Source organism: Anabrus simplex, chromosome 1, assembly GCF_040414725.1.
Source record: "Anabrus simplex isolate iqAnaSimp1 chromosome 1, ASM4041472v1, whole genome shotgun sequence".
NCBI lineage: Eukaryota > Metazoa > Arthropoda > Insecta > Orthoptera > Tettigoniidae > Anabrus > Anabrus simplex.
The window spans coordinates 804,452,957-804,480,365 of NC_090265.1; the positions used below are offsets into that span (position 1 = coordinate 804,452,957).

General features: G+C 38.7%; 1 long non-coding RNA gene across 1 annotated transcript; it reads left to right on the top strand.

The window, feature by feature from the left end:
• Positions 1-27,371, top strand: LOC137500912 (uncharacterized). The gene is made up of 3 exons (XR_011018262.1): positions 1-163; positions 18,559-18,629; positions 27,197-27,371. It is a non-coding gene; the product is annotated as an uncharacterized lncRNA (long non-coding RNA).
• The last annotated feature ends 38 nt before the right edge of the window (positions 27,372-27,409 follow it).

Below are 27,409 nucleotides of genomic sequence, written 5' to 3' on the forward strand. Positions count from 1 at the left end.
TACTTGCCGCAGTTAACCATGAAGACCTTTCTTCTTCTTGTAGCAGTGCTATGTGTAGCTGCACAGTTTGCTGATGGAAGTGCTGAAGCGGTGGACGACTGTCGTGATTGCACATGTGCTGTAAACAATTACTGCTGTAAATTTCATCAACTGTGCTGCGACAGTGAGTATGCTTAGCTGTACGAGCACTGAAATATGTCCGCATCTGTTGTGTAGTGGTTAGTGTGATTAGCTAATACCCCGCGAAGGTCCGGGTTCGATTTCCGGCTCTGCCACGAAATTTGAAATGTGGTACGAGTTCTCATCCTCGGGAGGTCTACTGACGAGGCGATGGGAGTGGGGGGGTGTTGTGTTTGTGTGTGTGTGGGGGGGTGCGGTAAATTCCTTCCTCTGCCATCCTCAAAGTGGTTTCCCATTTCCCCTCCAGGCAAATGCTGGGATGGTACCTAACTTAAGGCCACGCCCGATTCCTTCCCTCTTCCTCGTCTATCCGTTCCGATCTCCCCATCTCTCCCTCAAGAGCCCTGTTGAGCATGGAGATGCCGCCTGGGCGAGGTACTGGTCCCCTGCCCAGTTGTATCCCCCGAACGAAACTCTCACGCTGCAGCACACTACCCCTGATGCGTTAGAGTTTGGGCACCTTGCTGAGTCCGAGGGAAAAAAACAACCCTGGAGGTTAAACGGATTAAGAAAAGACCTAAATAAGAATTATATTTGTATCACTGCCTTGAACTTCACTTATAATGCAAGAGATGCTCGGAGATAATCAAAAAGAATATTAACACACAATATATATTCTTCTGGGGTGGAGGACCAGTAACTCGCCCAGGTAGCCTCACCTGCTATGGTAACAGAGGACTTACGGGGTGACGGGGAGATTGAAGGAACCGGGCGATTTGGCCGTGGGGTTGGTTGCGAGTGGCTGTGAGCTTGCATCAGGGAGATAGTGTGTTGAATCCCACTGTCGGTAGCCCTGAAGATAGTTTTCCGTGGTTTCCCATTTTCTTCTCTGCTGGGGGCTTTGCGTCGCACCGACACAGATAGGTCTTACGGCGATGAGTTTCCCATTCTCACACCAGGAAAATGCCGGGGCTGTACCTTGATTAAGGCCACGGTCGCTTCCTTCCAACAAGTAGGCCTTTCCTTTCACATGGTCGCCATAAGATCTACCTGTGTTGGTGCGACGTAAAGCCACTACCAAGAAAGAAAAAGATCGGAGGGAAGGACACGGAAGAGGGATGGAAGCGGCCGTGGCCTTGAGTTGTATACCATCCAGGCATTTGCCTGAAGGAGAAGTGGGGAACCACGGAAAACTACTTCGAGGATGACTGGAAAAGAACTGGAAAAGATGCAAAGTCAATCAGCACAACTAGTTCTGGGTGATTTCCGTTAAAAGAGTAATGTTTCGAAAATGTTGCAAACCTTGGGCTGGGAAGACTTGTAAGACTTTGTCATGGGTGAGATGGCTTGGCATGGAATTTGTAGACAAATAAGCTCGAGCGGGGTTTAAGAATAGGAAAGATCATAAAATATGGACAAGGGCAAATTGGGGAAAATATGTCGTCTATAGGGAGAGGAGTTAGGGATTTGTATACATTTCCTTTGAAAAACTCAGCCTATGTAAAGAACTGTTATAGAATCTGCCAGCTGGGTGACAGTCCTAAATGCAGATCAATGGCAATTTATTGATATTTCACGGCTGTCAAGTCGACTCTTGTCCAGCCATATGGCTTTAAGCCATTGCTCTGTCACATAGTTGTATTGCTTGGCCTTTTCTTGGCCGGCTTCCCTACCTCCCATGTCTGGCAGCTCCTCTGACGATCTCACGAGAGTTAATTGCAACGCTCAGTCCAGAATTAAATTCCTGGGACTGGTCGAAAATCGAGTTCGGGTCCTCTGGGCAGGAGGTAGGCCACCCTACTCTCTACATCACGGGGCTGGTCCACAATAATAATTATAGTTTACTAATAATAATAATAATAATAATAGTAATAGTAATAGTAATGTTACTGGAAAGCCGATGTATTTAATGTCCTTTCAAGCCCCATCAAAAACGCTTCAGTGTACAGTAAGCAAATTTCTCATGATGCGCTAATAATAGTGAAATGGAGACATCGCATCTGTGTTTTCTCAACTGTGAACCATTGCATCAGGATTCAAATCCCACACAAATGATTGGCTCAGTATGTATGTATGTATGTATGTATGTATGTATGTATGTATGTATGTATGTATGTATGTATGTATGTATGTATGTATGTATGTATGTATGTATGTATTGCACCCTTGCAGAGCTCTTCGGTGTTGACCTGATGTCCAATAATAATAATAATAATAATAATAATAATAATAATAATAATAATAATAATAATAATAATAATAATAATAATAATAACTGTTTTAAAATGAAGTTGCAGTGGCTAATAAAAATCAATCGTCGGAAATACTAATAATCATCTATCAGACTCAATAAAAGACGATACTAGAATATTCATAATATATGTAAATAAAAAATATGTTACTGTTTTAATTAATTGAATGCTAATTATACTTATAAAATGCACAAATAATTGCTTTGCTAGACTGATAACATGCCTCCTCAATATACCGGGTTCACATATTATTTTGAAAAGCCTAAGCGATAACATAATAAATAATAATAACAATAATAATATTAATAATAATAATTTTATATGTTTTACCAAATAAGATTTTAGTGGCTAGCCACGAACCGATCCTCTAAGATACTAATAATCGTCTACCGAAAGCAAATTGATAATAATTTTTTTTAGAACTTACAAATAATATATAGATGTTAATATTTAACTAATTAAATTACAATTAAATCTTCTATTTCCTTATTAAATGCACAACTGACTGTCTTAAATGATTTATATCATGCCTCATTAGGCCTTCAAAATAACCTGTAAATTACACTGGTGACATACTAAAATAATAACATAATAATAATAATAATAATAATAATAATAATAATAATAATAATAATAATAATAATAATAATCTTTATTATCATTGTAATGAAATGTAGCCACTAATGTCCACCATCCACCACTGTGTATGTATAGTTTATAACTCAGATCATTCACATTTTATCATAGCATTCCTTTGGTGATTACATTTTTACTTTCATTTTTATATTTAAATGAATTATTGTTTAACATAATGATATCCAAGATTTCTTTCAATTCAAAAAGGAAAAGAACTTGAACACTGTGCAAACAAATATCAATTGCCTTGGACGTGTTTTTCCAAAATAATATTAATAATAATATTTTTTATCACCACTTAGTTACTGAATTTCTTTGAAATGACTATAATTCGTGTTCCATGACACACTCTTTCTAAACACATAAAAGTTAATTTAAATTATTCGTCCAGTAACTTGACAAATTTAAATGTTTGTTGTTGTTGTTGCTTTATAACCCCAAAGCATTCCTTTATTTTGTACTCGAGTCTTTACCCTATCTTATTCTACGTTAGATGAAAGAGAAAATACTCTCCCACTTAAAAATATCTCCTATAATATGGTACTATTTGCAATGAACGAGAAAACACAGCCAAATGTACTAGCCTCTCATGTTAATCCTATCAGCAAACTACCATTAATTATTTACAAAATGTATAGGGAAGATCAATATATGCACAGAAAAAAACCGATATATACCAACCATTACTCCAAAATAAAATTATTACTCAGGTTCACAATCTTCATATAAGGATTGGTTAATTTCAGTGTCCATATAGTATTTTTCACTGAAATTCTACCATTAACCACAACCATGGTGGCTTATTTAGTTGTAGCATACGATGAAAGCATAAAATAGGGTTCATGTCTTTACTAAGGATCATAATACAAAATAAAAAGTGAACCCATTTTATTTTTTAATAATAATAATAATAATAATAATAATAATAATAATAATAATAATAATAATAATAATAATAATAATAATAATAATAATAATAATATTCCATAGTGTCACGCACCATATTTTATTCCTGAAAATAAACAAAATCTAATACTCTTAATAAACTAATTGTGTGTCTGTCGTGCCAATACAATATTACACTGGCATTCTAACTATCCAATAGAATTCTAACTGTCATCATTCGATGTTGTATTACAATTTTACTCATAAAACATCACTTGGTCCTTTCAATACCGTAATATTTTGACTGGTTTATCTTCATACATATTTCTCAATATTAAATTATCTCGGCTTCAATACACCGGCATTCATTATACCTCAGCAGCAACACTGATTTCCATTATTTCCAGTCAACATACTAATGTACATAAATCTCTCACTTTTCCTGTTGAGAATAACACTACGCATCCTTTCGTCCCGTTACAAATGGACCCTATTAACTCACTGAGTGCTATCGTCATTCAACATCGCATTTTTAATTCACCAATAAATAATTCTTACTAAAGACATAAATTTTCTCATAGTACTTTATTACCACCCAATTATTTATTAAGATGTCTAAGAAAAATAACTATCACCATCACCTTAGTGAAATTATGGCGATGAGTCGCGCATATTCAGATTATAGCATTTAATTGAATTATTTCCATCATCACTCGGTATATTAGTCTACACACAAAATAATATTATTAATTCGTTTGCAGCAATAATAATAATAATAATAATAATAATAATAATAATAATAATAATAATAATAATAATAATAATAATAATAATAATAATATTTCCTACGTCGATCCTTCCACTCATCTCCAAATAAACATGATTTCGGCATCACACAAAAATGAGATTATACTTTAAATATTCGTGAAAACTATTACAAAAAGCCTGAAGCAACACCATAATTACATAATAATAATAATAATAATAATAATAATAATAATAATAATAATAATAATAATAATAATAATAATAATATTTCGTAAGAACAATGAATACGAATGCAATACCCTAAATATATTTGAGTGTGTCCCGTACCTACATCTCCGACTTACATAACTACATCTAAATTATATTAAAGGGATGTTTTAGGTTCTACGTGACCATACAAAGTGGTACTTACACCAGCAACAAGTCATCTCCGTCCGAGGAAGCAGCCATGATGATTTAGTAACCCATTTTAGAAAGATTTTGTTTCTTCATTATTTTTGAGATACACATATTCCTTAAATACTCCTTAAAACTAACACGTAACACTCTTTCACACGATATTTTGACTATATCGCTGCTGTAAAATATTTACACTTATCACTTAATATACACACAACCTGTCTTGCGCTGAACTGCAGAAGATTTTAAATACCATTCGCCGTCCTGGCTGTCTCATTTCTCTCCCTCACCCGCACTCTGCGACTCGGTGTTGTCAACCCCGGTCTTAACAAAAGAACCGTTATCTGCAGGGGTTTGCGTTCAGCCTTAACACACTGCTGGCTGGCGAGTGAAAGTTGCACCCTAAACAGCTATGCTCCAACTGGCTCCACAGAACAAACAGGAAAAGTATTTTCGAAGACTGTAGTACTTTGCTAATGTATTAAAATGTCTAACTCCCAGCACTAGTTAGTATACTCAATATATATTACAACTGTAATTCAGTTTTTGCGCAACTCATGATTTCATGTCAGTAATCTGTAACTTCGATTCTGAGTGTATGTTTATCCATTATTATTTCCCTAATATACTTAAAATCACTTTCATAGTCACTCGACACCTCTGATAGTTGACTTCATATAAAAGTACAGACAAATATTCTTTGTTCACTGTGGGGATCCGAAGAAAACAGAGCGATTCGCGACTGACTGACGCTCGAGATTGGAGTTGCTTGGTGACAAAGTTACTACTTTAGCGGATGTATACAAGCTCTTGACCACACAGGAATCCCCATTCGAGGGCTTCGGAGAGCGCCTCCTTAATCAAATGCTTAAGACATGAAAAGCATTACACACCAAAATTCCAAAAATACATGTCAATATGCGGATGCAGTGTGATCACATAATTGTTCGTAACTTTTCATATTATATCCGTAGCGTGAGTTGGACTGTTTCTTCATAGCCGCTGCCGAACAAACTCCATGATGGCGGGGACTTTACACTTGTTTTGCTACCCAGAAGTTCAATGCGCAATTCTTTTTGCTCATTACCAATAAGCTATTGACTTGGTCCAAAATTTCTTTAGTAAATACTAATATCATGCCGTCACGAAATACATCTTAATTATTAGTTTAGATTGCAGACGAGTTAAATAAATTTCGTCGCGCTACTTTTGAAAATATTTGACTATTGCAATCTGATTGAAGCACACATATACGCTATTCACTTTTATGGACGAGTCTATTCGAAACCAAGGGGATTCGGGTAGTAACATTTGACATTTTCTCTCTCTCTCATCCCAGCGGAAATTTCCGCTGTTACTGCGCAATTCCAATGCTGATGCAACACCAGGTGTAACAGAGATAACAATTTATTCCAGAAAAGAAAGGAAACACAGGCTTCTACTGATGCTTTGTTCATAGACACTGGTCTCTTGAATTTCCGAATATTATAATTATTATAGCATTTCTGAATACGTTTGTTCCATACTAAATATAATTAATTAAATTCGCCAATCAGGCTCATATGATGGGTTCAGTATGTGTGTATGTAGGTATGTATGTATGTATGTATGTATGTATGTATGTATGTATGTATGTATGTATGTATGTATGTATGTATGTATGTATGTATGTATGTATGTATAAGGTGTACGGGAAAATAACGCTGATATTGCGAGGGATGTATAGGAAATATATTTCCTACGACATGGAACAATTGTAATTGTTATTTGTTAATTGTTAATTGCCGAAAATGCGGGAGTTTAGAAAGCGTGCTGTGGTGGTTTTTGCGGAGAGCGGGAAGACGGTACGTTTACGGACACAAGTTCCTATGATAAACTTAACCGTCTTGGTCTACACTGAAAGCCGTCAAAGTCTATAATGGGAATTTAGAAATATTCTGTAGTCGACGATGATTGGAATGCTAAAGTAAATTTTTATTTCTAACAGATCCCTCTCCCAAACTCTAGTTAATAGAAAATAAATGAAAATGTGGTTCACAATTCAAGATACAGATTCATTTGGTAATTAATCCTACAATTAGAAAATACAACAGTTTCTTATTTTTAGACAATTTTTCATAAATGCAACACGAATCAAAGCAAAGCAAAACAATCTACTTAGGTGCTGATGACCTAGATATTATGCCCCGTAAACAACAATCATAATCATCATTTTCATCATCATCATCAAAACAATCTCCGTACAGTGTGTTTCAGGTACACACAGCTCAGTAAGGTGGGCTGTCTAAAGTAACAGGAATTTCGGAGAAGTAGATTTTCAGTAAGATCTCCCGAAGAACCGGCAAACTCTCTGCTTTACCTGTGTAGCGGGATGTTCTACTCTTAATAAAGACCCAATGCTTCAGATTGATACTGGAAGCAAACAAGTCTTAACCACGATCCCTAGATGGGGGTTATAGCATTGTGCAGAGGGAGAGAGGTATCTGTTGACGTTATGACTTCGCTCACAATAGAGCATTTGTAAATGTTCCCGCTGGGACGCAGTTTGATATACAAAGGAGCAGAGGCGATATAATAAAGAGGAGTGAATGAATATGATGTTAATGTGTGTGGAGGAAAGTTGAAGAAATGGACTTCTCTTAGCGGCACTGGATGTACTAGAATAAGTAGTAGAGTCATTAAGTTCGTGGACTGGGCGTCTAGTGTCACTGTGGTGCGCTACAGAGGAGCGTTTACACTACAGGATGTTGCCCTGATAGTTCTTCGCTAGTCTCAGCAAGAGGCAGTTGCGTGCATATAGTAATAATAAAGACCTCCAGAGAGGCCTGGTGCGGTTCTTTGTCTCGTAGACTGCCTATTAGGCGACCTGCATGTCTATGAAGTTGAGGACCCTTCCCGGGATGATTTGTAATGCTGAATACGTCACACACACCCCCAGACCTCGAGCCACTGGAATTAACCAATTAAGGTTTTAATCCCCGACCCGGCCGGGAAACGAACCCGATACCCTTTGAACCGAAGGCCAGTACACTGACCATTCAGACAACGAGTCGGACGTGCATACAGTATAGGCAGAATTAATTCACGGTTATGAAGGGTAGTTGAATGTCAGCGGTGGAACTTGAGAATACCGTAGTTTGAGCAACGGGCAAATTTCAAGCTATGTCAAGAAATAAGCAAATTCGCTTGCAAAATGTTTGAGATGATCAAGTCGTAATCGCCCGGATCACCGTGACGGGGAAAAGACACCAAAAATTGTGTGATCCTTGAACTGTTGGAGCCAGTCTACGAACGTACTGACTGAGGTGTACACTGTGTTGCCTACACTGTAAACGGCAGTCCAACAATTTATTGACTGTATTACATAGATGTACACTGTGTTGCCTACACTGTAAGCGCCAGTCCAAGAAGTTACTGACTGTATTACATAGCTGTACGCTGTGTTGCCTACACTGTACGCGCCAGTTCAAGAAGTTACTGACTGTAGTACATAGATATACACTGTGTTGCCTACACTGTAAGCGCCAGTCCAAGAAGTTACTGACTGTAGTACATAGATGTACACTGTATTGCCTACACTGTAAGCGCCAGTCCAAGAAGTTACTGACTGTATTACATAGATGTACACTGTGATGCCTACACTGTAAGCGCCAGTCCAAGAAGTTACTGACTGTAGTACATAGATGTACACTGTGTTGCCTACACTGTAAGCGCCAGTCCAAGAAGTTACTGACTGTAGTACATAGATGTACACTGTGTTGCCTAAACTGTAAGCGCCAGTCCAAGAAGTTACTGACTGTAGTACATAGATGTACACTGTGTTGCCTACACTGTAAGCGCCAGTCCAAGAAGTTACTGACTGTAGTACATATATGTACACTGTGTTGCCTACACTGTAAGCGCCAGTCTAAGAAGCTACTGACTGTAGTACATGGATGTACACTGTGTTGCCTACACTGTAAGCGCCGGTCCAAGAAGTTACTGACTGTAGTACATAGATGTACACTGTGTTGCGTACACAGTAAGCGCCAGTCCAAGAAGTTACTGTCTGTAGTACATAGATGTACACTGTGTTGTCTACACTGTAAGCGCCAGTCCAAGAAGTTACTGACTGTAGTAGATAGATGTACACTGTGTTGCCTACACTGTAAGGGCAGTCCAAGAAGTTACTGACTGTAATGCATAGGTGTACACTGTGTTGCCTACACTGTAAGCGCCAGTCCAAGAAGTTACTGACTGTAGTACATAGACGTACACTGTGTTGCCTACACTGTAAGAGCCAGTCCAAGAAGTTACTGACTGTAGTACATAGATGTACACTGTGTTGCCTACACTGTAAGCGCCAGTCCAAGAGGTTACTGACTGTAGTACATAGATGTACACTGTGTTGCTTAAACTAACGACGCTACTTCTCAAACTAGTTGACTTTAGTAGTTTCAGTCCTGTATCCAGCTGCTTTCGCTTTCGGGAATGTGTTTGGAACTCATTTCACATTTACAAAGGAAAGTTATCGGCGGGTGACAAAGCTACTATATTTCCAGGAAGGTCGCTACGGTTTGAGTCCTGGTCAATTCTTGTGCTACTTTTGAAGTGAATGGTGTCCTTCCTGCGGTTCGTATTCCAGGTAAAATTGACTATGATCACAAAATGAACAGCCACGTAAAACTACAAGCTTGCTTTGTGTTCTATTCTAAACTTGGTGTAACAGACATGATGTTTCTATTTTGACTACCCATGAGGAAATGAGCCCACGCTTTTATCCTTTCAACTAGGCGGACCATACAAATTTGAAAATTCCGTGTGCTTATTGCTACCCTAATGCAAACCTTGTAAAACAAACCCTCCAACGAAGTTGGGCAGCACCTGCCATGTACCGAAAACTGCGAGTAATGTGGTGAAGGACAGTGTTGTTTGTGGTAGGCGGGTTGCAGGGATGTTGGAGGCAGCACGAACACCCAAACCCCGAGCCAAATGAAATCCCTTGACAGGTTCGGGAATTGAGTGTAGGGCCGCGAGGATCGAAGGCCGCTGAACATTCATCCATGGGGCGGAACAAACTTTAATATAATAGATAATGATATTAAAATTGCTGTTGTTACATTAAACGCTGTTCATTATAAGGGACCATGGTCTGTGTCGTCTAAATCTCCATGTGCATTCAATTTTTATATATAAAATTGTAACGACTCTGTGCCTGTACATTGACCATTTTGGTGGAATTTTCGCACAATTTCCATTTCAGGTGTAATAGTGACCATCATCATATGTTTTAGCTTTGGTGTCTGTTCGGTCGTCTATTTGTCTAAGTTCTTATATCTTGGAAACTACTGGATATATTTCTACCAAACTTGATATTTAGAATTCACCTGTTCTTGGGTAGGTTTCAGGGCCAATATCATTTATGAATTCCTACATTTACCGGGGGTTTGTACGAAACTAAAACCGGGATTTTGCACTCCTTCAAAATATACACATCACCACTTAATAGAATTCCACCATCCTTAAAGGAAGTCAATTGCTAAATCTTTTTCCACATGTGTATCTTTTCGATAGTAGGATTAATAAGGGGGATATCATTCATGGACTATTTTTCCGCACAAGACCCAGCGGACAACTTAAAAGCGGGTGCGTGTAAAGCGCATTTCTTGTGACATGAAAGATACTGGAGATATTTCAACCAAACTTCATATTCAGTATCCACCTGTCCAAAGGTAGGTTTTAATGTCCATAACATGTCAAATTCTCGGAATGGACTGGGGGGTTATAAGGAACCGAAACAGCGATTTTACTCTCCCATCCTGACGGGAAATACACCGACCTTAATGGAAATTCATTTCTAAAACCTTTTTCTCATGGGCACGAGATATCATGAACTGAGGGTTTTGCAGGATAAATCCAGCGGGCATAGCCCAAAGGGTAGTAGTAGTATTTATTCACTCATTATGTTATTTACATATTTACAGGACTCTGTTACTTATATACATAACTCTTCTAATAACATTATTACTTGAGAAAAATTTATCTTGTAACTAAACCACGTCTATTACAGAAGTAGTAGTAGTATTATTAGTAGTGCTGTAGTAAAGCAAATTCCTTATCTATATAAATAAAGTAGAGGCGACCGTGTGTGTGTACGTTGACTATTTTGGCGAAATTTTCGTTCAGTTATCTGTTTCAGGTGTAATAATGCTCATCTGCAAATTTTTGAACATTAGTTTCCTGAATGTCCTAATGTTTACCCCCGTCCCCCAGATCAGGATTGCGGCACAAACTGCCAGATGAGCTAGAAAATTGAAATTTCGCAAAATTATGGATTGTAGCCTGTTACGGACTGAAGACTTCCAAGATCATTAAATTTTTCACTTCTTATTCCCGATAAATTTCGAAATATGGAGGCAATTTTAATGACGGTGCGGACATTCGTTCCGAGGCATTTCGTGGCTAAACAATGACTCCTGTCACAAAACGGACTGCATAATCTCCGTTCAATTTGGAGTGATCTACAACTTTTGCCTTTTGACATTTTGTCGCATAATCCCTTATACGTTAGATGAGTCTATATTTCTCGATTGTAAGTAAATTTTGCACTTTTTACACACATAATTCATAGTTTGAATCACATATACGAAAGACATAATCATCAAATTATACACGAACATTGGCCCACCCAGTAGCTATGTGTAAGGCAAATGCTATGTTTGTGTCACATTATTATCCGAAAAGTAATGCATTGTGAGAAAATCTTACCCAAATTTCACCCTATTCCATGTTTCTAACTCAGTCCGACCCATAAATAGATAAGATACGAGAAAACATCATACGACCAGCCATTTACACCGCTAAATGTGGCGTCTTACGGAGCAAGACGTTTGGCGATATTACATACCGTTTAGCAGCAGTAAATATGTAAGGGAAGGTCTGCAATATTGTTAGCATGCATATAGGCCAACTTTCGTATGTCGATCTATATATATTCAATGATGTCGATTTTTTAGCGATCTAGGAAGGGTGGGTGTGGTATTGTAATCAGTACTGCCTACATCGACTTTGACTGGCAGTAGGAATGGTGTCCTTCTCCAACTTCCGTGTAACTGGCGTTAGTAATGAGGGCCTACCATTGTAATGAATAAATCCTTTCTCGATTTGAATGGCAGAAGGCAAGGGAGCACGCAATTTGTTTCAGAACTCCCCTACCGGATCGTGTTTGGCTGCAGACAAGGGTGCAGCCCTTTATAAACAAATTTACCCATCTAGAATGTGACTGGCATTAGGTAGAGTGGCCTGCTATTTTAATGGAAACTCACCAACTCTGTCTGACTGGCAGTAAGCTGGCTGATATTTGCCAGAATGGCCTGTCACTATAATGATAAAAGCACAACTCAATTCTGACTGCCAGTAGGGAATGTGCCTGCCATTATAATAAAACATCCTCAAATGTAGTCTTTCTAGGATTAGGTAAGGAGGCCTGCAATTGTAATGAAAAATCCTCAAATCGATTGTGACCGCGCAGAAGGCAAGGAGGCCTGCCATTATAATGAAAACTTCCCAACTCGATTGTGAATGGCAGTAGGCAAGTGAGCCTGCCGATATCATCACAACTCCTTAACTCACATCTTACATTGGAAACATGCTGTTTCTCGGATAATATTGTGAGACATGCAATTTTAAAACTAATTCATTGCATGAACAGTAATATCTTCGATATCTGTATACAATGTGGACGTTTTATTTTTAAACTAGCTATTGTATCCCTGCTTCGCTACGGTATTGTAGCCTACATTTTATTGGCTACGGATTTCTACGTAAATTACTATACATGCTGTGAGAAAGATTATATTAAATTGCATGTCTCTTATCGTTATCCGGAGGAACATCACGGGGAGGACCACATACGTTGCTTCAGACGTACGGTGCACTTTGGGATGTTTTGGTGATAATGGCAGACGACGTTTCCTTCTGCAATCGAAAATCGAATTCTGGAGTTTCTACTATAACAGCAGGCTCACTTGGTTAGATCGGGAGTTGTAATTATAAAGACAGGCCCCTTTGTGTATTGTCATGCGCAATCGAGATTGAGAGATCTGATTATAATCGAGAAATGCAGCACTATCTAACGTAGAAGCGTCACAGGACTAAAGTTGTAGATCTTTCCAAATTGGGCAACAATTGTGCTGTCTGTTTTGTGATACGACTTACCGTTCAGCCACCAATAACCCAAAACGAAGGTCTACACCGTTAATAAAATTGCCTCCATATTTCGATATTTTTCGGGGCTAAAAGTTATACATTTATACAGCATGGAATTTTTCCTGAAAAGAAAGGGAGTCCAGTTTTCGGGATTTACATACAAAGAAATTAAAGAAGAAAGTAATATAGTTAAGAAAACATTAATTGAAGGCAGGATAAAAACTGAGGACTGGCAGATAAGACAAATATACAAATACTAAGTGGATGAATTGGACAAAGGAAACGTGCCACCTTGCATTACAATGATATGAATTATGGATTTATGAAAATGGTAGGAGAGGAAATATTTAAGTGCAGGTTTTCTTCGGTAAGAATTTGACTTATGGTGTTACTAGGCAGAGGCAATAAATAAAAGGGGAGAACGGAAGTAAGAAATACATAGAGTAAAATACCAAATTCCATAAAACACCTTACTGTGCGAAATAATGGCCTACAGTCCGCAGTACTGTTGAAATGTGAACAGCTACCTTTCTTGCTATTGTAAGACGATTGTAACCTCCAGCGGTATTTCGCAAATATCCCGCAGAATGGCAGCTTCACTTCTCTCTCGCCTTCTACCAAAGGAAGAATTACGAGTGTACAGGAGTAATGACGAAAATGGCATTACGTCAATTCCCTGCTGGCAAGCAGCCAGAGACGTTGTCATGGTAACACGTAGGTTCGTTGTCGGTCACTCAATGCAGAGCAAGAAACCCGCAAAAATTAGTAATTTTCTCCTTCATTTGAAGAGTAAGCGAAATTATGTTCATAACAAAAGTTGTTTAAAATGTTCCACATACGGTCTACGGATTTTACAGAAAATGAAGAGGTTAAGAGAAAATTGAAACAACCTGTTTTTGTTTAACATAAACCCCTAGTCTGTTCAATGATTTTAAAATTACATGCATATGTAAATCTGAGCCTAGATGAGTATACTATAAACATGAAGTTTGGTCGAGATCTGTCCAGCCGTTTCACGGTGATGGTGGAACAGACGGACGGACAAAAATTTAGACGGACAAACCGACATGAAAGATAAAAGGCAATGATAAGGACTTGAGTTTACCTAAACCTAAAAAATTGGCAAATCAAACGACATTTCAGACAGTGGACCCCTAAAATTGTAGATATTGAACCCATGACCTTCTTGCCCTAAGAACATTATGCATAAATTGACAAATCATTTAGAAGTTCGATTCTTGATAGCATGGATTTGACACGTTCTGGGATACGTGACGTCAGACGCACGTATCAACGGCGGAAGAATCTCAGGTCTTTTTTGTGAACTATTTCAAAGCGCGTGTACATGGCGAACCCCAAGCCAAGTCAAAAAATATAGTGCCTATCAAAGGGGGTCCATTATCCCACAAATCGAACCCGTATAAATTTTAAATGTCTATGAACACTACCGCCAGAAATGTAGCAAGTATGCAGTCACTTTCAAAACTCTTGTAATTGCAGTTTAGTTAAGTCAGAAAATTTATAGAAATTTTCTTGGCGGCAAAGGGAGATACCCGAAGAAATAAATATGAAGGGACGCCATGACGAAGTCTCCTTCTCCGGCATTTATGGTACGAAGCGGATGAAAAACTATTGAGCTGCTCTGTGAAATCAAACAACAAAAGTAGACTAAGTCCAACCGCAGATTTTAGCCATTGTTGCTGGGGTCTTGACTCCATCTGGAGATAGTTTCTTGAGTGGAAATAATTGTACCAGATAGGACGGTCAAAGTACTGAATAAATTCTAATGTGATAAAGTAATTCGTGTGCGGAAGTAATTACAGTCCATCGTGTGCGATCAAAAAAAAGTGAAGGGCACATCTTCTTTTTAATGGTTTTTTCCAGGAAACCTGAAGAAATATAATAATGATCTGTAAAGCCATGAATGTAAAAATGGCTAAATAAAATGCCAGGGTCTCAGGTGAGCCCTATGACGAACACTGGTGTGACTACATAAGGTAATGTGACTTTCCATCTTACTACCTATTATATCTTGTTTCATGATTTCTAAAAGTGTATTTGAATGGGGATGTACGACGCAGTGGTCACCCCTATTAAGTTTTTGTAAATGTTAGAATATGACTAAAAGAGTCATTTGTTTTATTTCCACTTGGATAAATTTTTGAAGTCTTGTGAGTGTCGTATGATGATGTAAAAAAAAGGTTATTGAATAGGGTTTCGAAGTGATATCACGTCCAGTATAGATCGTCATTTCCGTGTGTTTATTGCCTATATTTTGTGATGTTAAATTAAGATATTCATTCGACGTAAAATTTTTCTGTCTGTAATTTTGACGTAGATAATATAGAAATCCATGGTTACTCATTTTCAATCGAAAGGAAGCGCGCTGTCGGGTGAGAGTCTAGTGTGATGAATTTGGTCACGGAGAGAAACGTTTTCTAGGCCCATTTTAAACTGTGTCTGACTGACAATTAAAAAAAAGATCTAGTAGAATGTTTCAGTCATTTTTCGTGAAAATCAAGTTATTAAAAATACGATATAAGTTTATGCGAAGTTGTTCATTATTAATGCATTGTGCGTGTTATTCGCCATGAATTCTAGTAAGGATTTTATTCCAGTTCCTTTGGGAAACAGAGGTTAGTTGTCGTGTGAGTCAAGATGAGTTTTGTGAATAAGGCTGAGACCTGTCATTGAAGCCGGGACTTGGAAGCCCGAGGAATATTTTATAATGTTGGGAATGGAAATAAATAAATAGAAATCCATGGCGGTATTAATTTGCGACGCGTATAAATATTGTGGGCATCTTGAAGTATAATCTATGTGCATTTTATTGGTCAGGAATATCGTATTTTGTAATTAGTCTTTGCGAAGTTAAACGTTTCATTCTTTGAGGTCAGTCAGGCATGATGAACAGATGTTCCATATCGAGACTGACAGACAGGGAAGGGTCGTTTGTAGCTGAGACCGCCAGCGGATCGAAAGGGAAACGGGTTCTAACGGGACATGTAGTGGTTTACGTGTAGGATTGAGATTTCATTCGTGGCGACGGAGACAAATAATTATGGAATCTAGTTGAAATTTTCATCCGGTAATCACCTGAGTGTCGTGGAATACTGTAAATTTGTGTAATTGGGGACGTAATGAACATTTGAAACCACGAACGTAGAGTATAAAGAGTACGAGTAACCAAATTCAAGGTTGTCCAAAATATAGAGCGATGGTTGTGATTATGGTTTCTCTGTGAGGGGTGCGCAAAATGTTATGACGAGATATAGCATCGTAATTATATGGCGAGTTGCTTTGGTTTGTACGTAGATTATTAGGATACCCAAGTGTTAATAATGGCTAGGATTAGATTAGATTTAAAGTGTGAGATCGTGAGACAAGATATATAAACTGGACATGAATGATGTAGCTCTTTTCCAGATAATAGGAAGCAACAGATAAACATCGATAGGATTTTAAAAATTGTGGGAACACAATTGCGTAGGAATTTGTGAAGAAACCAGAGTCCGCGGAGATAAAAATTGTTGTTCTTTAACATTTCATTAAATCATTTAAATTTATTTAATTATTAAATTCAGTGAAACCGCATTTGAAATAACTTTAATCAAGCGAATAACTTGGAGATGCATTCTGGAAATCTTAGTTTGTACTCTGAGGAATATTTAAATGGTAAAGTAACGGTTAAGGGGACATATCCGAAGGAAATGGATTTTACTGCCACAAAGTTTGTGGGCATTGCTATTGTTGTAATTATTTAACTTTGATTGATTGAGCAGTGGATGTGCTGGGGATAGTAAAGTGGAAACTTTGGTCTTCAACCGCTGTAACTTAATTATGTTTGGCCTTCAGCTTAGAAACTTGGATGGTCAGGGGGTCATCAACCTCAGTGACTTAGATTAGGGCCATATGCCACTGTAGCATCATTTTCCTTGCGGTCATCATCCACAATGACTTTAAAGTAACTTAGAAGTTTAGATGTCGGTCCATGACATAGGCGCAGGTCACATCGATTCAATTAAGGGTCCATGTTGTATAACCACTGTGTGGCACACACCGATTGGACGGCCTTAATTATACCCAGAGACCAGAGTTCGTGTTACGAGGGCTGGACCATAACGAATCAATATGATGGTACATGTGGTCTCACACGGAAGCTGAATTTAAGGATTTACAGACTTTCTTTTCTTTAATAAAAATGAGACAATTGTTTCTAGTAAGAATGGCCATCAGGCAGACACGCCAAAGGCTCACCAGTGTTCTAACCTTATATGTAATATAATGATTGTGGTGTCCAGTAGACACGTGTAATTTCAGTAATACCGTTGACATATCAGAATACTTCAGAATTTCCTGAATAAAATGGAATCTTTTAAAGAGACCTTTCATTCAAAGTAGATAGATTAGAATTACTGAACCCTACCTTTACCTCAGCAAGTGACGAAGAACCCGATACGACCCAAGAGACAGATCTCATGAACTTTGCTGATAGTTAAGATAGGTAGGTATCCCTAAATATGGACCAAAAGGGTTCAATATATACTCTGAACGAATCTTTACAATTGATTAAAATTGAACAGAAGAACAACTCATCACAATATCATGCTCCACAAATAATGTATTGTGGAGAAACGTGCGTGTTAATGACTTACTGAGTAAGATGCTAAGTTCCTCCCACCTTTGATATATAGAAATGTTGTGATACACCTGATTAGATTGTGTCAAAACCTTCGCAATAGAGTTGCAAATGCTGAGATGTTCTGTATGAGTCACGTTTGACCGTGTTAGAAACGAAACAATACTGAACATTTCCAGAATCAAAGAAGGTGAGGGAAGTGAAATTGTGGTAGTATGATCATGAGATCAGAGCAGGCTCAGGAAGCGATGCAAATCAGGCACACTCTTTCTGACCGGATGAATGAAGACCTCTAGGTTATTTGAGGTCTGCTTACGTGGAGACATGAAAACCGTAGGATTCTGCTACGCTGATGCTTAAAGTCGGAGGAGGTAGAGAGTGAAAAGTAGAAAGTTTTGCCTCACGTTTAACGGACAAAACAGCGGATTAAACAGTGGGAAACTGTGCAACATTTAGTAAAGGGGTGGTCATAGAGAAAGTACGAGACTAAAGTCTAAACTCCACTGGATGATGAATTTCACCAGATACTTTTCTTGACGTTTGAGAACAATGGGGAGCGAAGCCGATTGTACATTGCAAAACGTACCTTATGTGATACTAATGTGAATCTTAGTTACTAAAGTAATTAACTGTTATTGTATATTTAAACGTGTTTTTGTCTTTTCTCAACAGCACTCTGTTTCGCTGAAGGACCATCGGAAGTGCCGTCGAATACTTCAACAAGTGAACCAGGAGAGTAATAGGTAAGTTGTTCATTCAAGGTAGATACTGATCAGACAGTTGTGAGCGTCAATGAAATGACTTGGGAAACAAATGGATTCAGTTAACTGTGTCGGTTTTCCGTGGTTTATCATTTCCTTGTTGCGGGCAAATGCTAGGAAGTTGCCTTTTCAGAGAATGGCCTGTTACTTCGCAATCACAGAGCGAGTTGACCGTGCGGTTATGGCTCGAATGATACATCGGATCACCTTATTGGTAGTTGGATATAGCGTGTTTTGGGAAGGCGGGAACAACAGGTCATGTGACCTAAATTCAAATTATCTCATTGGTTAACTCTTTTCAGTGCAGCTAGCTTGTTTTGACGTAACAGGTCCACTTAATATAGGAAATTATGGAATCATACCTAGTTTTCATTCGAAAATCATGACTGCTTACAGCGATTTCCGGATCGAAGTTGTAGTTCAGAATGGTGCAATGAAGAGCGTAAAATAAAATGTCACCAACATATCAAAAACGACGTATTCTAACCCATCGTCGCCATCAGACCTATCTCTGCCGGTGCGACGTAAACCCAATTGTAAAAACCACCACCAGCACTACAACAACAACAACAAATAAACACCTGGCATTTCCAATGTTTGAAAAATTTGAGTACGCCAGAGAAAACTGTTTGAACGAAATTAATGCATGAAATTCGTTCCAATGCAACATTGGACTGACATAGCCTTGTTTTAGTCTTATTCGGCTTCATGGCTGAGGATATGTAATCTTGCATGGATACACGGAAAATATTTTTGGTCCAAGTTCTTATAAACCGTAAGGCCACCTGGAACATTTTGGTACCAGCCAGTTTGAGAAGAGCCTGTTCAAAATTTACAAAAACATGAATGGATTCTCGAGATATTTCTATGTTTTTGGACTTCGCTGTTATTATCACAATTCGACCACTGATGAAGGGTGAGAAAACCAAACCCAGTGAAAGGATAAGAAAGCATAAGACGAAAGTTATCTCTTTTTTCTTTAATACAGAAATGACACGGAATGATTAATAGGACAGTAATGATGTTTTTTAAATTGCAGTTTGTAGAAACTTCTGTCATGTGTTCGTCTGCATTATGCCTATAGAGACGTAATCAGAACGGATAAGAGAGCTTGATCAGCAAATTTGTGTTTGTTTATGAGTTTTCCGAATTTTTTTATGTCTTGCTTGATTTCTTCGTTTATACCAATATCCTGAAGATCTTTTCTTATTTCTGTATGCCAGTTGTTATTTGTTAGAGATACTGCGAGATTTAGTATTTTCTTTGTTAACCTATTGTTATCCATCCTGATCAGGTGACCGTAGAATTATAATCTTCTTTTTCTAATAGTGTCTGTGATTTTTTCTGTTACTTGATAGATTTCCTGTGATTTCCTTTTCATCCAAATGACATTCTCGCATTTAGGTCCTAGAATTTTCCTTGGAATAATTCTCTCTTGCTTTTCGATGTTTTTTATTTGTGATCTGCCACCAATTATGAGAATGTCTGATGTATAAAGGGCTTCTGGTTTGACAACTGTTTTGTAGTGTCGTAATTTTGCGTTTTGGGACATATATATTGTTGCTGTATCTACTCCAGACCAAATTGTATGCTTTTTATAATTTTGTGATTGTTCCTTTGTTTGCTTGCTGATTTATCCTGTTTGGTTCTATAATTTCGCCTGTATGTTGTATGATGGGTATTCAGCCCAAAGGCTGGTTTGATCCTCTGCAGCTCCGCCAACAGCTGTCATAAATAGCCTAGGCGTCACTGAAGAGGCGTACTAGGGAAATGAGGAGTGAGGTAGTTTCCCGTTGCTTTCCTCACTGAGCCAGCCGTTGCTATTACATATCAGTCTGCCAAGCCCACTGAAATGCACGCACCAACCGACCCTATGAGCGATATTTTCACACCTTTCATAACAGGGACTGGCTGCATAAGGAATGGTATTACTAGCATCGCTCATACCTCGTCACTTTCATATTGTCAAAGCCAAGGATGAGACTGAGACACATCAATGAAAGTAACAAAATTGGTATAGCCCATACCAGAAGACGTAGCGCACTGTAAACACTACATGTCGCCAGCAAAGGCCTAGGTGTTTGAATTCACCTACTTGGGAGATTTTCCCATATACACTGACTGACAGAGAAAATGCAACACCAAGAAGGAGTGGTCAGAACTTTATGCCATTTGCAGGGTAGACTGACGTCACTGAGGTATGCTCATGATGTGAAATGCGCCGCTGTACTGCGCACGTAGCGAACGATAAATGGGACACGGCGTTGGCGAATGGCCCACTTCGTACCGTGATTTTTCATCCGACAGTCATTGTAGAACGTGTTGTCGTGTGCCACAGGACACGTGTATAGCTAAGAATGCCAGGCCGCCGTCAACGGAGGCATTTCCAGCAGACAGACGACTTTACGAGGGGTATGGTGATCGGGCTGAGAAGGGCAGGTTGGTCGCTTCGTCAAATCGCAGCCGATACCCATAGGGATGTGTCCACGGTGCAGCGCCTGTGGCGAAGATGGTTGGCGCAGGGACATGTGGCACGTGCGAGGGGTCCAGGCGCAGCCCGAGTGACGTCAGCTCGCGAGGATCGGCGCATCCGCCGCCAAGCGGTGGCAGCCCCGCACGCCACGTCAACCGCCATCCTTCAGCATGTGCAAGACCCCCTGGCTGTTCCAATATCGACCAGAACAATTTCCCGTCGATTGGCTGAAGGAGGCCTGCACTCTCGGCGTCCGCTCAGAAGACTACCATTGACTCCACAGCATAGACGTGCACGCCTGGCATGGTGCCGGGTTAGAGCGACTTGGATGAGGGAATGGCGGAACGTCGTGTTCTCCGACGAGTCACGCTTCTGTTCTGTCAGTGATAGTCACCGCAGACGAGTGTGGCGTCGGCGTGGAGAAAGGTCAAATCCGGCAGTAAATGTGGAACGCCCTACCGCTAGACAACGCGGCATCATGGTTTGGGGCGCTATTGCGTATGATTCCACGTCACCTCTAGTGCGTATTCAAGGCACGTTAAATGCCCACCGCTACGTGCAGCATGTGCTGCGGCCGGTGGCACTCCCGTACCTTCAGGGGCTGCCCAATGCTCTGATTCAGCAGGATAATGCCCGCCCACACACTGCTCGCATCTCTTAACAGGCTCTACGACGTGTACAGATGCTTCCGTGGCCAGCGTACTCTCCGGATCTCTCACCAATCGAACACGTGTGGGATCTCATTGGACGCCGTTTGCAAACTCTGCCCCAGCCTCGTACGGACGACCAACTGTGGCAAATGGTTGACAGAGAATGGAGAACCATCCCTCAGGACACCATCCGCACTCTTATTGACTCTGTACCTCGACGTGTTTCTGCGTGCATCGCCGCTCGCGGTGGTCCTACATCCTACTGAGTCGATGCCGTGCGCATTGTGTAACCTGCATATCGGTTTGAAATAAACATCAATTATTCGTCCGTGCCGTCTCTGTTTTTCCCCAAATTTCATCCCTTTCGAACCACTCCTTCTTGGTGTTGCATTTTCTCTGTCAGTCAGTGTATATTGATTATTATTATTTCAATATTTTATTATATTTTTTATATTTTAAAACAGTTTAATAAAAGAGCTTTGGCAAATCCGTCCGTCTGTTCTACTGGACCAACACGCTTCGTTTATGTTTCATTCTCTTCGGAATTACTTGTCGGTTAATCATGTGATATTGATCGGTCTAATATCAGCCAACTTTGTGTAATCATGAAATGAAATCATTAAATGATCAGTCCTATAATTTCAAGCGACGGCTTACCTTAACCCGCGATGTATTCTGTACTTAACGTTTTGCTAAGCGACTATCACTTTCATTAATATTCTGATATAAGATTTTCATCCTTAGTAATGTCATTGCATGCAGCCATGTTTGATTACTACCTGTCAAGCCAGAGAGCATACACTTCCTCTGATCACGGAAGAATACTATTCCCTACTAGATACTCTTTGATTCTGTAAATTTTTCCAGCTTAAAAATATATTCAATAAATGGCAGAGCGTTTCTAATAACTTACATGCTGCTGGGAGAAAAAAGTCTACGTACAAACAGACTCCATCATGACATACGCCTTAGACATTATCTGAGAACACCTGTCGACACCTAGCTACACTAATAACATTTATTCTTCCTCAAATGAATGTGGTTGCCAAACCGACAAAGAATATCATACAATATACATTTTGTACAGAGTGCAGAGTAAAAGGCAATAATTCTATTGATAATGTACAGAGAACGAAGAAGCAGCGGATAAAGTACTTTAATTCGTGTAATTAAATGGATGGAACGTAGAGGTGATGCCTCAAGATTTCTGTCGAAGGTCTTGTATCTTAGAAAGTTCTCTGCTTGGCAAGAAACACTCCCTCGAGACTAACCTATGAGCTCACCACGACAAGCGTTCTATACAGAAGAACTGCCATTAAAAATACCACTGCCTTTTCGACACAATGCCAAGCTTTACGTCAAGAATTGCAGGATAAAAAAGCGAATATATGGATAAATATTTACCAAACAGACGGCATGATGACGTCAGGCTGGATGAATTCTGACTGCGAACGGCGGCATATCATAACGCGCTTCTTATTTAATGATCATAAAATCATTGAAAAGGACAGGCAAAACAATATGACTACGACAGGCATAACGAAACGAGTTATCTGACCCATTTATAACGAATACTGGGGAGCAACACGAGTCCTCTAGTTATTATTATTATTATTATTATTATTATTATTATTATTATTGTAGAACTCGGTTATAAGGACATCTAAGGGCTATGACGTTATAAACGAGTGTCATAGAAACCGACTCGTATTATCAGTCTAGTGAGGTGGAAAATTAAGACTTAATTAGGTTTCATCCACGTCGCTCCGTTCAGGTTTTCGTACCCGCTTGCACCAGCCGTATCGTCGCTTGCTGTCACAAGTCACACAAGGACACGAGATACCAAAAATACCCTCAAAACAAATTAAAATTAAGCAAAGATACTCACCAAAATGTGGAGCAGCTGAAACCAGTCCAGAGAAAACGTTGTTCGCGTAAGAATATTTGGCACGTTAACAAACAGCAGAAATATATTGAAGGAAAAACAAGAGATGTTTGTTTTTTAAACAAATAATTATTTAATTAGTTATCTAAAAAATTACAAGTAATAAATACGAAGGGTGTCCACAATTTCAAAGACCTAGGTGAAACTTTGAGGTAAACCGAATTAATGATTGTAAAAGTAGCGAGAACAGAGTAGGTAACTGACAATGCACAAGTACTTGAATTTAAAATTAAAAGGAAATTAAAAGAGATATAAAATATTTAATTAAGTAAATAGAAGAAGGCATTAGTTAGCCAAATTACCCAAACACTGTAAAAGGGAACAGACGTCCTCCAATGTTAAGCTCAAAAATTAAGCAACATTAATAAATTATTTAATTAATAACAAGGACTCTTTTACTCAGTCTAAAAGAAACAGGCCCAAAGGTAAAGACGTCCTCTAGTTTAAAGCTCGAAAATGATTTAAAATCAGTGAAACAATTATTGAGTTACAGAGGACCGCGTTCGTCAATGAAATGAAATACGTACAAAGGAAAGACGTCCTCTAATCAAAAGCAAAACAGAATTAAAGTTCAGAAATTAATCGATAGGTAGAACCAATGAGAGATAATAAGGTTTAATATGTCCATGGTCTAGATTCACCAACAGGCAGAAAGGTTTGGTAGAATAAAAGACGTATCTAAATTAACTGATTCCTTTCGAGGATATGATTAATTCCAGTTTTCGTCAGGTTGTTTTACTGATTGGTTCACAACACGACATCGTAAAAGTGGCCGCAGGGATTCTACCAAGGGATCGAATGTCAAATGTACATTACAGAAACGTAAATGAACCTAGAAACAATCACTTGTCACCAAGACATAATGGGTCACCAAAATAAAGAAAATTAATAAAACAGGTCACAAGAAGGACATGAATATTCACACACTTCACCAAGAAATCGGACCCAAACCAGCTCAGATCATCGGGGACACGCCCACACACAACAATTATCACCAAGGGCGTCAGTTGCCATGGAGCATAACACACATAAGCCACCGAAGTGACCAATCACATAATAATACCAACAATATGGTGATCCCAAGGCAGAAAAGAAGAATCAAAAACGCTGAGTTGGAAGACCCTGGCCTAGGCAACCTACTGGGTGTAACAAAATTCGGTACCCAAACTTCTGGGGATGGCAGAAGAGACCAAAGTAAGCATATTTATCACATAACCATTTAGATAATGTTGTTGTCTTTAACCAGCCTTCTTTAATATATATATATATATATAACTTGAGGAAATAATTCGAAGTTGTTTTCGTGGCAAGCAAGGTGTTAATGTGGGAGGAGAGAAAACTGAATGCATCGGATTTGCTGATGACATGGTGGTCGTAGCAGGACGTGAGGAAGTGATGAATATCATGTTGGAAGAATTGAGCAGATCGTGTAAAAATTTGGTATGAAAATTAGCAGAAATAAGACTAAGACAATGATCGTGTGTAAGAAGGATGTAACAGCAAAGATAGTTCTCTCAGGTGAAGAAAGAGAACAAGTAGCCTGTCTGCATTCAGATATTTAGGATGCACAATCAGAAGTGATCTGTATTGTTTGGATGAGGTCAAGAGCAGGATCGCAAAGGCCAAGGAGGCATACATGAAGCAAGGCGTACAGGGCCACTCAAGGAGAAGTTAGTGAAGTGCTTTGTACGGAGCGTTGCTCTCTATGGATCTGAGACTTGAACTTTGAGAACTGAGGAAGAAAGAAATCTGGGTATGGAGAAAAATGGAGAAGATCAACTGGCAAGAGAAGTTAAGGAATAAAGTGGTATTGGAGAGAGCAGGTGAAGGACGAGAATACTGGAGAGAGGAGTTGGTTAGGTCACTGTTTATGAAGGAAAATGTGTTAGGAAACAAGAAATTTTAGGCTGCTTTGCGGAAATGCATTTAGGCCGGAAATGACTTTCAAAATTTCTTTTTTATTTCTATTGTGCTATCCAAGACTCACAATTTGAAAATTTTCCGGGCCCTTTAGCCCTTCAAATTTTGGCACAATTGAAGAAAATGCTTATTTTAGGTTTTTAACAGTATGGCGTCCCCTACTTTGTCTGCTATGAAATATTTCAATAAAAATATTGCTATAGAAAAAAGAGAAACATAAAAACAATTACAATAATAAACTCATTTTCATAGGTTAGAGGAAGTCCGAGTAATTTGGATCACTTAATTCTAAACACCCATAACTCTTTGACTTTAATGGAATTGTCTCAAATTTTATACACAATAATTAGTACAATGTATCAAATTATTTGGTAAGTATAAATGTTAATATTATAGTTCAGATTTGTTTAAAAGTAATATTTATTCTAAAAATTGTTATCGTGTAATTTGGACCGAAGGCATGTAACTTGGACCAGGAGATCGTGTAATTTGGACTGGTAAATATAAACACCCATAATTTATTTAATGAATATATTATGAAATAATAAGCAATAAAATACGACGCTATGAATTTTGCTCATCACTTGTGGCATGTAGGACAATGATAAAGCAATTCATCCTGAATTTTTGCGCAGTTTTCACGAGCCCACATTTTGCAATTATTGCACTGAATCCAATCGTCATCATAGTACTTATCACATACAATGCCGTAAGATATCTTCTCAATTGTAATCATGTAGGCTAAGTGGACCTCGTAAGAGCCCTTAGATCCAAGTAGAAACCCTGTCCTGGTCGGGAACAGAACCCGGGGCCTCCGGTTACGAGGCAGAAACACTACTCCTAAACCGCGGGGCCGTTTTCAAATGATGAAACATGTATTGTTAGAACCTCCAGTAAAACTATGAAGAAAAGTAATTATTACAACTGTTTCAACGGTCTAAATTACACACTCTTGGGCAGTCCAAATTTCATGACATGAAAAGATTTAATAAGAAACTAATTAATATGAAAATTATTTAAAATTTATGAATGAAACTACGTTAAAACATATCTAGACATTTCGTTAGTACTTGTAAAATTTACACATCCTCTTGGCTGAATCAACTACTTCACACTACTTTCTTGTCGCCATGTAATCTTACAAGGAATGAGAGTATTAAAATTGTTATCCTCTTCCCCCTTCAACCTTACTTCCATCAGCAAAACAACTTCCAGGAAGAAAGCTACCCTCGGTTGTCTTGCTGACCTTGCCTCAGACAGGGAAAGACCGAACTTGGAAATACCAGATTTATTATCGGTCCAAATTACAGGCAGGTCCAAATTACACGGACTTCCCCTATAAATGCTTACATATAAACAGGGCTATCTCGACCACCGTCTCACACTGACCCCTTGTTCACGTCAACGTTTTTGATCACAATGATTAGGTCTATCGTAGAATATTGCGCTTTCCTCCTGGGTCACCCTGTAAATTGCAACAGAAGAGTACTAAATATTCGTAAGTATTTTGTTTCAGTGCATAAAAAATACTGTTTATATAGAAGTGTAATTTCTGCCGCAGGCAAGGCTGTTTTCAAGAAGAAAGATGACCGGAGAGAAAGGAGATCCTTGCTGCACCATTTCGGACTCGTACATTATTATTATTAATTGTCATTTTATAAGTTATCTTTCTGATCTAAGGTGATATCACACAACTGTGCACTGTTAATTGTTCAATAAAGTTATATACTGAGTAATTGTCGTTGAAATTATTGATCGATAGCCTAGGATGAAA